The following is a 10,513-nucleotide window of genomic DNA, read 5'->3' on the forward strand; positions in this document are numbered from 1 at the left end:
TCAAACTGGGGGACAGGTCCCTTTGGGGGTCATGGAATGTAAGGGTGGGGGGAGTGAAAAGTTTTTAATAGAAAACAATTACTGCATAGATTTTTACCCACAGCAATGAATAACTAGAAACGCTGATTATTTCTGGTGTTTGATTTAGTGGGTCTAATAAGGGTCTGCTAAATCGAACACTGAGGACCTCTCCATCGGTGCCTTGATTTGGTAGGAGTAAGAGAAGTCAACGAGACCATTTGCTTCCATCGACCTCCCACTGTGGAGACAGCGTAAAGCTCAGCTTAAGGAACGTCAACTCGAGCTACATTATTTACATAGCTGCAGTTGCATACCTTACGCCGACCTTTTAGGTCTAGTATAGACCTGGCCTTAGAGACTGAGTGAAGGAAATAAAACTAAGCCTACAGGATGAGATTGCTTGCATTTAGTATTTACAAGGTGTGATAGGCCATTAACCAATCTTTTGTATTGTGCTGGTTATTGATGGCACGCCTGTTTTTGGTAGTAGTTTGGGACAAGCAAGGGACTCTTCCATCTGAATTATCAAGTTTAAAGCAAACATTTTCAAAAAAATTAAGAAGAAAAACTTGCATAATTCCTTATGGATAGTATTGGTTTTCTTTGGTATAAGATTGTGTGCAGCAACTAACAAACATCATACAAAATCTAAAGCAGGGGTGAGGAATCTTTTTTGGGTTGGGGGCTGCTGCCCCATAGAAAAATCAGTCACACATATGTGAAGGAATTCACCACCAAACTCACCCCCCCCCCAAAAAACCCCACACAAAACAAAAAAACAACCAAACCCTCACTGATGTGGCTCTAGCCTGAGAGAGAAAAACACTCCTCATGTTCTCCTTGCACACCAGAGCCCAGGGGGTCCAGGCTAGTAGATTCTGTGTGTGCCAGCCCCATGGGGGACTGGAGGGAGACTGGAGTGCCAACATAGGTTCCCAATGTTGGGGGGTGGACCCCAAGCCTTGAGAGCTGGATCTAGGCAATCCAGGTGCCTCATCCGTCCCCTGGATATTAGGTACCCCAACCCTGCTCTGACCACCACATACATTCTTACAAAACTGCTGCCTATTTTGAGCAACTCAAATCACACAAGTGAACTGGTCTGGCCTCAAGTTTGTCCATTCTTAGCTAGTGCTGTGGCAGGAGCTGGCACCTGCAGCTGTGGCAGGAGCTGGCACCTGGCCAGCCAGCATCAGAGGGAGGTCACCAGAAGCCAGGGACCTTCATCAAGTAGCGAAAGAGGAACACACACCAACCTTCAGGAGGATCACAGGAAGTCAAGAGGCAAATTGGCTTAGTCAAGAGAATGCAGAAGTGGATGCATCTATATGCGGGAAGGGCGGTGGCAGAAAATAACTAGGGTGGGACTGACTAGGCACGCTGAGGTCTCCCCACCCTGCTATAAGTGAAGGCTGGTCTGAAGCCAGTGCAGGCACACATATTTCAGCATTATCTAAACATACCTCCCTGCTGGGAAATATGGTTAAGGGAGAAAACCCACATCTGTGCTGGGTGCGCTGTGGTCCTGCTTTGTTTGCAGATCACACAAGAGTTGGACGGAGGTGTGAAAATCCATTAGGGTTCAATTTCGGAGTGCTACACTGCCTGTCTCAGCAAGGTGTTGGTCACACCCGCTTGAGAACATCTAAAATAAACCTTTGGCTTTTATATTTGTTGCACCTAACATTAATGAACAGCAGCAAATTGCTGAAAGATGAAATAATTCAAAACCAAACCTTTGTCAGCAGTACTGCCTGTTACGCAGGGCACATCTACAAAGAAAGGCAATGCACTCTATAGGGCTGTGATTTCTAATGCACACTAACATTTAGCTCATTAATTGGTCAGTGTAGATTCTGCTGGTGGGCACTTATAGACCCCTTATGCACATTGATAGTACCACAACGCTTCATTACAAGCACTAGGGAAGTGTTAGTGAACATCAGCATCATCTACATGGGCAATTAATACCTAACATGTTAGTAAACTTTAAAAATCATGTCTCCACGGTGCAGCAATGTGCAATACGGGGACAACTCCATAGACTCTTTGCATGGCCTAAAAGTGGTTAGCATGGGTGTTAGCAACATCATGTTGAAATGAGAGAGAGCAAATTTGCTTGGAAAGATGAGAAAGGTAAACTGGTTTTTTCTCCTTTCACCAGGTGTGTGGCTCATGAACACTAAAGACTGAAAACAATTTATAGGTTTGAATATAAACACACACACACACTATAGCAGGGTCAGACAAAATACAGCCCATGGGCTGGATCTGGCCCACCAAGCCACTTTACCTGGCCTACAGTTGCAGCAGCAGCCTTAGTCAGATGCTTTGCCTGTCCTGTTCCCACATGCTACTCAGAGCAGCTGTCTGCAGGGCCCTGTTTGTGAATAGCTGCAAGCCTGGGGGGGAGAAGCTTTGCACACTGCCCTTGCCCGCAGGACAATCTTGCAGCTCCCATTGGCTGGTTTCTGGCCAATGGGAGTTGCCTATTTGAAGAACAGGCAGTTCGCAAAGTAATCCTCCCCCTCTCCCCTTGGGCTTGCAGCGGTTCACACACAGACACACACATAGCCCCACAGCCAACTGTTCTGGGTGACCTGCTGAGCCATGGAAGTCAGGGAACCTGCTGGGACACTGGGCAGGAGTCACCCAGGCAAGTGTTTCCTGCCCACTGCCCGCCTCTGGCACCCCTGCCTGTCTCTCCCCCCAACCCCTTGCCTCCCCGCTCCTGCGCCCTACCTCACATAACTCAAACCTCTGCCCCCATTCTGTGTCCATGCCCCCTCCCAGACCTTGCACTGCACTCTCTTCCCCTAGATCACAATCCCCTCCTGCGCTAGGCCACAACCCAAACCCCTGCATTCTCTCCTGCACCCTAGTCCCCTGCCCCAGGTCACATACTCCTCCACTCAGTCTCCCTCCCAGATCCCACACCCTCTTCTGCTGCAAAGAATCCCAAACCCTTTAAAAGCAACAAGGAGTTCTGTGGCTCCTTATAGACTAACGGATTTATTGGAGCATTAGCTTTCGTGGGCAAAGACCCACTTCGTCAGATGCACGTAGTGGAAATTTCCAGAGGCAGGTATAAATATGCAGGCCAGAATAAGGCTGGAGATAACAAGGTTAATTCAGTCAGGGAGGATGAGGCCCACTTCTAGCAGCTGATGTGGAGGTGTGAACACCAAAAGAGAAGAAACTGCTTTTGTAGTTGGCTAGTCACTCACAGTCTTTGTTTAATCCTAAGGTGATGGTGTCAAATTTGCAGATGAACTGTAGCTCTCTTTGAAGTCTGTTCTTGAAGTTTTTTTGCTGCAGGATGGCTACCTTTAAATCTGCTTGGGAGTCACCGTGGGGGCAAACCTCCTCGCGGAGCCCCTCTACACAACCTCCATCTACGTGTGCAGGTGACGGAGTCCTCCTTGGTGCGCCAGAGGTCGGTCCTGGCAGAAGTCACCAGAGTCGGAGACCTCCTGGACTACGACCAGGGAGACTGGGTGGATTTTTGGGCACTCGCTCAGTGCATGGGACTCTCTACCCTACATACTCCCCGGCGTGTACTTCAGGAGGAGAAGGACGCTTTGACACTCACTGCTTGGGTTTATCTTAACAAGGTCCTGCGAGAGGGTGCACCCCACCCACCCCTCATCCCTGGCCCTCCCAATCTCTCCATCGGCCTCTAGCCCTGTGTACCTTCCCAACCGCCTGCCCCTCATCACCCGAGCCGGCTGCACGCGATACAGCCAGTCCCCTACCAAACCACGCCAAAGAGTCACCTGTACATGCTCGTGCTTCACTAGCTCCACTTCCCCACCCTCGTGTCCCACCCAGACACCAAGTGGTGGGACCTCCTACCACCAATAGAGGGTGGGGAGCCCTGGTGGGCCAGCCTTTATTCGACCTTGGTTCCACGGCCCACCGGGGACATTGGCTGGAGAATCCTGCATGGCGCGGTGAGCACAGGCGTGTACTTGGCACGGTTCATCCCCATTCTTGACATTTGCCTCTTCTGTGGTGTGAGGGAGACCCTGGCGCACGACTACCTCAAGTGTGCCAGGTTACAGCCCCTCTTTCAGCTCCTCCAGAATGTCATGTTGAGGTTCTGGCTGCACTTCCCCCCCCTCCTCCTAGCAATGGCCAAATTGTCAATCTATAAAACCAGGGAGAAGAGGTTGGCTAGAGAGGGGCCTGCGACTGTGGGGCCTACAGGCAGTCCCCGAGTTACGCGGATCCGACTTAGGTCGGATCCGCAGTTACGAACAGGGCTTTTCTCGCCCTGGAGGACGGGAGCGGCGGGATGCCCAGATGCGCCGCGGTCCGCCGCCCCTGTCCTCCGGGGCGAGAAAAGCTGCTCCCCGTCTCCCTGGTCTGCAGGGAGATGGGGAGCAAAGCCTTGGAGCACACCCGCAGCGGGACAGCCCGGGCGCGCTTGGGCTATCCCGCTGCGGGTGTGCTCCGCGGCTTTGCTCCCCGTCTCCCTGGTCTGACCAGCAGACCAGGGAGATGGGGAGCAAAGCCTCGGAGCACGCCAGGAGTGGGACAGTCGTGGCGCATCTCGACTGTCCCGCTGCCCGCGTCTCTGCGGCTTTGCTCCGCGTCTCCCAGGTCAGCAGGCCAGGGAGACGGAGCAAAGCCGTGGAGGACTTGGACGGTCCCGCCACCCCCGTCTCCCTGGTCTGCTGGGGGGGAGGGTGCAGCAAGTGTCCCCCCCCAGGAGACCAGGCTTTTCTTGCCTACCCCATGGGGTAGAGCAGCTGGGGGCTGCCGGGTTGGTCCCGCAGCGCCACTCCGGACCAACCCGGCAGCACCCCAGCTGCTCTGCCCCAGGCATCCTGATTCAGCTGCTGCTGGTCAGTTTCAGCAGCGGCTGAATCAGGACACCTGGGGCAGAGCAGCTGGGGTGCTGCTGGGTTGCTTCAGTAGCACCGAGGAGCCGTGCTACTGGAGCAACCCAGCAGCACCCCAGCTGCTCTGCCCCAGGTGTCCCCAAGTCAGCCGCTGCTGAAACTGACCAGCGGCTGACTACAGGAAGCCCGAGGCAGAGTTGCTCTTCCCCAGGCTTCCTGGAATCAGCCGCCTATCAGTTTCAGCAGCAGCTGACTTGGGGACGCCTGGGTTTCTTAAGTTGAATCTGTATGTAAGTCAGAACTGGCGTCCAGATTCAGCTGCAGTTGAAACTGATCAGTTTCAGCAGCGGCTGACACCAGTTCCAACTTACATACAGATTCAACTTAAGAACAAACCTACAGTCCCTATCTTGTACGTAACCTGGGGACTGCCTGTATTTCTGTTCTTGTATCTGCTCACGTATCTGGACAGAGTTCCAGTAGGTGGCATCCACTGGCTCTCTCGAAACCTTCAATGGTCAGTGGGCGCTGTCTGGGGTTCTCTGCTCGGTATCCCAATCCGGTTCCCTCGTTTTAGCCCTTTGACCCTCACACCTGTCCCTGTTTTCTCATTATTTGTCCCACATAATCAGTTGGTTTCCTAGGTTCTGTGGACCCTCCCCGTAGGCTTGGGGAAGGTCCTTTAGGTCCCAGTAGGCTTGGAGAAGGACCTCCCGGACACCAAATAGTCCCCGCATATCTGCAGCACCCTGCTCTCAGGGTGCTGCACTTTCTCTTGCACCCTCCTTCCTTTTTGGGAGGGGGTGTCTGTGAAGAGAGGTTGCTGCTTTGGTGGCAGGCGGGCCCTGGCTACTATTACATTCTGGGCCAGGCCCCCTTTTTCTACCTGCCTTTTTGCTGGCAGCTTTTTCCCACCCCTTTACCTCAGCTAGTTGCTGAGGGTGCTGGGTGCACAAGGGTGGGGTGGGGAGGTCTCTGCTGCCCTGCCTTTGATGGGGGAGGCCCCCCTCCCATCTTCTTGGGGGCCTATTTTGGCCCCCCTTTCTTTTTCACCTCGGCAGGCCTGAACTCCATTCCTGATGCTGCTGCTTTCCCTGAGGCAGAGGAGGTAAGGAGGCTGCTTATGGGCAGCCCCTGGGGTTCTCTCTCCCCACAGCCTGCCCTGTGTTGGGAGGGAGACTAAGGGGCTTTCATCAGGATCCCTGGGTGGGGGCTGGTGTGGGTTTTGTGTGGTGCTGGGGACAAGGGGTGGTTCACCTCCCCCTGGTTCCCCTTCTCCTGCTTTCTACTGCTGCTCCCTCCCAAACCCCAGTTGCTGTAGGGGCCTTTTCCATTTTCAGCCCCACTGCTTGCCTCCCCGCCCCTCCTCTGCCCTGCTGAGCTCTTCAGCAGGTGTTGCTGGCCTGTTACTCAGGCACCTGTGATCCCATGGGTTCCCTTCCCCCAGCCGTGTCTAGCTCTACCCCGCCTCCCTGCCCCAAGCAGGCATCTCCTCACTGCCTCCCTCCCTTCCACTGCTTGTCCCACCCATCTTGTGTACCCATGCCCCCCCCTTTTCTCGTGTTTGGTGCCTGAGCTTCCCCCTCTTTTTAGTTACTCTTCCCACACACACAGATCCACTTGTCCCCATGTTCTTTAAATAATAATTTACCCCTCATATCCCCAGTGCAGCCGGAGGAGCCACTCTTTCCATCCTGTGCTGGGAGCTGTATTCCTTACTCCCTTTTTCCCCTTCCCCTTCTGAGGGTATGTCCACACTACCCTCCTAATTCGAACTAGGAGGGTAATGTAGGCATACCGCACTTGCAAATGAAGCCCGGGGTTTGAATTTCCCGGGCTTCATTTGCATGAAGCCGGCCGGCGCCATTTTTAAATGCCGGCAGTTCGAACCCCGTGCCGCGCGGCTACACGCGGCACGGAGTAGCTGGTTCGGATTAGGCTTCCTAATCCGAACTAGCTGTACTCCTCATTCCACGAGGAGTACAGCTAGTTCAGATTAGGAAGCCTAATCCGAACCAGCTACTCCGTGCCGCGTGTAGCCGCGCGGCACGGGGTTCGAACTGCCGGCATTTAAAAATGGCGCCGGCCGGCTTCATGCAAATGAAGCCCGGGAAATTCAAACCCCGGGCTTCATTTGCAAGTGCGGTATGCCTACATTACCCTCCTAGTTCGAATTAGGAGGGTAGTGTAGACATACCCTGAATTATTGCCCTCCCACCCACTTCCAGCCTACTAGTGAGGGAGGAAAGGAGCAGGGAACCTCCTTCCTCTCCTCCCTTTCTGCTCCTCCGTATCCTCCTCCTCTGGTGGGTGCATTCTGCTCCCGGCACTGTGCAGAGAACCAGACCCTAGTCAGATCAATTAGCTAACAAACAGACTCACTGGCAGGCTCCTTTCTTCCCCCACTGTCTCTGGTGGGGCTGGTATCAAGCTCGTGCCCTCTGGCCCACAGCACTGACCAGGAGAGGCCAAACCCTACATGTGCCAAAGCACCATACAGTGTTGCCATGGGGAAGCTTCTCTGCCCCTCAGCTTAGCTCTGCTGTGGCTGGGAGGAAGCTGTTTCAAGCCTGTTTGCATCCTGATACTGCACGCCTCCAGGGAGGGGCACTTAGCACCCTCTTCATATGATGTTCCCTGACCTAGATCCTGCCCCCAGGGAGCATGGGGCTGCTCCACCCCTAGGCACCCTCCCCTGCTGAACCACCACATTTTGGTCCAGTTCCCTGAAGCCCCTACACTCAAGTTCCCTGGGCTCTGGTGCTCAGCAGGGCCTTAGGGCTTAACTCCTTCTTGCCTGCAGTGTAGCCAGAGGACAGGAGGGCTACGTCTACACTGCTTCCCTTTTCCGCAAGAGGAAATGCAAATGGAGTGCTCATTTGCATATTGTTGCATTTGCATTTCCTCCTCAGATTCCTTTCGCACAAGAGGTTTTTGCTCAAAAAAGCACTGTGTACACGGCTCCTTTTTGCACACAAATCCCCTTTTGCACAAGAGCCGTTCTTCCTCATTTTTTCAGGAAGAACGGCCTCTTGTGCAAAAGGGTTTGTTTTTGTTTTTGTTTTTTTTTGCACAAAAAGGAGCTGTCTACACAGCGCTTTTTTTTGCGCAAAAACCCTCTTGCACAAAAGGGAAGAAGTGTAGATGTAGAAACACTGGGTTTGGGCTGAGGGGATGTTTAATTGCGGAGCAGAGGTTTGTGTTTGGGATGCAGCCTTAGCTCTGGGAACCTCTCATCTTGCAGGCTCCTAAAGTCCAGGCCCTAGCTTGAGCCAGAACATCTACTCCATAATTAAACAGCCCCTTGACCCAAGTCCTGCGAATCCCTTGCTACACTGGGTTTTAAATTGCTGTGTAGGCACATCTTAACATGACAGGCATGTGCCAGTTGCAAGAGGATGTAAGATGCCTGGAATAGTTTTGATTTTGTTGAAAGGCAGGGGAAGTCAGAGAGCCAGCCTCCTGCCCAGAATAACTTTCCCTCACGTTGCCCTTCACAGAGCTCTGAAAGTCCAGCCGCTGCGTTTGCAAGGTTCTTTCTACTAATGGTGAGCCCTTTCATTTGGAACTATTTAGCACAGGTCTACTTGTTCCCCCACCACTGTTCAAAGAACAGAGCTAAGTAGGCATCTTAAGGTGTCTCTCTTCTTATGGTAATTGTGCTGGCATGGTGATTTTTTTCTACTCTGCTTGGTAAGAGTTGAAATCACTGGGAGCTGAAATCATTTGCGACTCAAGGGCAGAAGTCACAGCCAAGGAATGGATGGGAGTGGATGGAGATTGATAGCCAGCAGGTTGGTAGCAAAGAGATTCGATGAATGGCCATCAGGCTGACGATGGAGAGGCATAATGAGCAGCCAGCAGGGCAGCACAGAGAGGTGAGACAAACGTCCAGCAGGGCGGTGGCAGAGGGCAATGAGCAGGTGGCTGGCGAGTGACCAGCAGAGTGAGTAAAATGCTTCTTTATCTCCCCCGCACTCAGGATGGGAGGTGAACTCAGTGGATACACCTCTGAACTCTGGTTCTGCCCTGACCAAAGGCAGCAACTGTGAGTGGGGTGCAGAGAAGGGCTGGGCGTGTGAAGGGGACATTTACATTGTTGGACTTAAGAACCTGAGAGTGAAAGGACATTGCCCAATCTACTGGGGTGGGACTGTTACTCACAGTTTGTTTATAAATTCTGTGGTGTTTTCCCAAATTAATGCCAAGTTGCTTCCCTCCCTTTTATTAAAAGTTTATTTTCTACACTCAGACTCTGGGCTTGTGAGTGGGGAAGCATTGCCTCCCAGAGGCACCCAGAGGCTGAGAGAGAATTTCCCAGGTTACTGGATGGAGGCTCAAGCCAGTTCTGTGTTGGACGGAGAGGAACCCCTAGATATTGAACATGGTCCTGGCTGCTGCTGACTCCACTTGGCATAAGGGTTACACAGGGACTTTATATTTCTCAGCTGACCTTCTCCGTAACAGAGATTATTGTTGTACTAGTCTCTACACTGTGGTCAGTGACCTGTGGTTGAACTGGGGCCTTATTCCTCTCATTCAGGCTATTGAATCTGATGTAGATTTGCTGTGTGAGTGGAACTCTGGAAGCCAGAGTGCCAGTGTTGTCTTCAAGTTGTCATTGTCAAGTCCAAGTCGACAAGTCACTACAATTCAAGTCTCAAGTCGAGTCTCGAGTCCCTAAAGTCACTTTTGAGTCAAGTCCCAAGTCGAGTCTCAAGTCTTAATTTAAAACATGTCAAGTCACTTTTGTACAAGCCATCAATATCAGCATTTTCGGACAATTTTTTCACCAAGTCAATTTAATAAAATTAGCAAGTCTCGAGTCACAAACAATGAACCTGAGTCGAGTCTCAAGTCGAATCACCTAGGTGATTTAAGTTGGACTTGAGTTCAAGTCGTGGGACTCGAGTCAACAACTCTGCAGAGTGCAAGCTGATTTGGACAGACATTGAAAATTAACATTTAAGGTCCGAATCAGCTAAACAATAGCTTCCTGTAGTAGCACAATCATGCCTGACTGCATGCGCAGAATATAGGAGTTCATGTGCTGGAAAGTGTCTCTTTTAAAGTGCTCTTTTTTTCTTTTGCATTCTTCATAAGAAAAACCTTCTGAGCCTTTTAAGAACATAAGAATGGCCATACTGAGTCAGGCTAAAGGTCCATCTAGCCCAGTATCCTGTCTGCCAACAGTGGCCAATACCAGATGCCCTAGAGGGAAGAAACACGAGGTAATTCTCACGTGATCCCTCCCCTGTCACCCATTTCCAGACAAAAAGAGGCTAGGGACACCATTTTCATTTTACCACAGTGTTGTTTTGTACATTCCTTCCTCTTCCTCTTACTGTGTAGGGCTTGTACATATGCTTGCTCTGACTCTGTCATGCTGCAGTGACATGAAATGAAATGCTGAATCTAATTTTCTCACTCAGGGTCAATGCACAGTGTATCAGCACCACCTTGGGGGAGAGAGGAACAGCAGCAGGGCTTGGAAAATGCTGTTAATTGATTTCCTTGCCTCTAGTGCAATATTTGTGAAATGTTTTGGCCTGTGGCCTCCCTGGCTCAATGCAAATCTTTCTGTGGACCACCAGTTGTTAACGGAAACTCGTCATTAATTACATACTTACATCAGAGCCATTTTG

The sequence above is a fragment of the Pelodiscus sinensis genome, chromosome 2 (assembly GCF_049634645.1).
Source record: "Pelodiscus sinensis isolate JC-2024 chromosome 2, ASM4963464v1, whole genome shotgun sequence".
Lineage (NCBI taxonomy): Eukaryota > Metazoa > Chordata > Testudines > Trionychidae > Pelodiscus > Pelodiscus sinensis.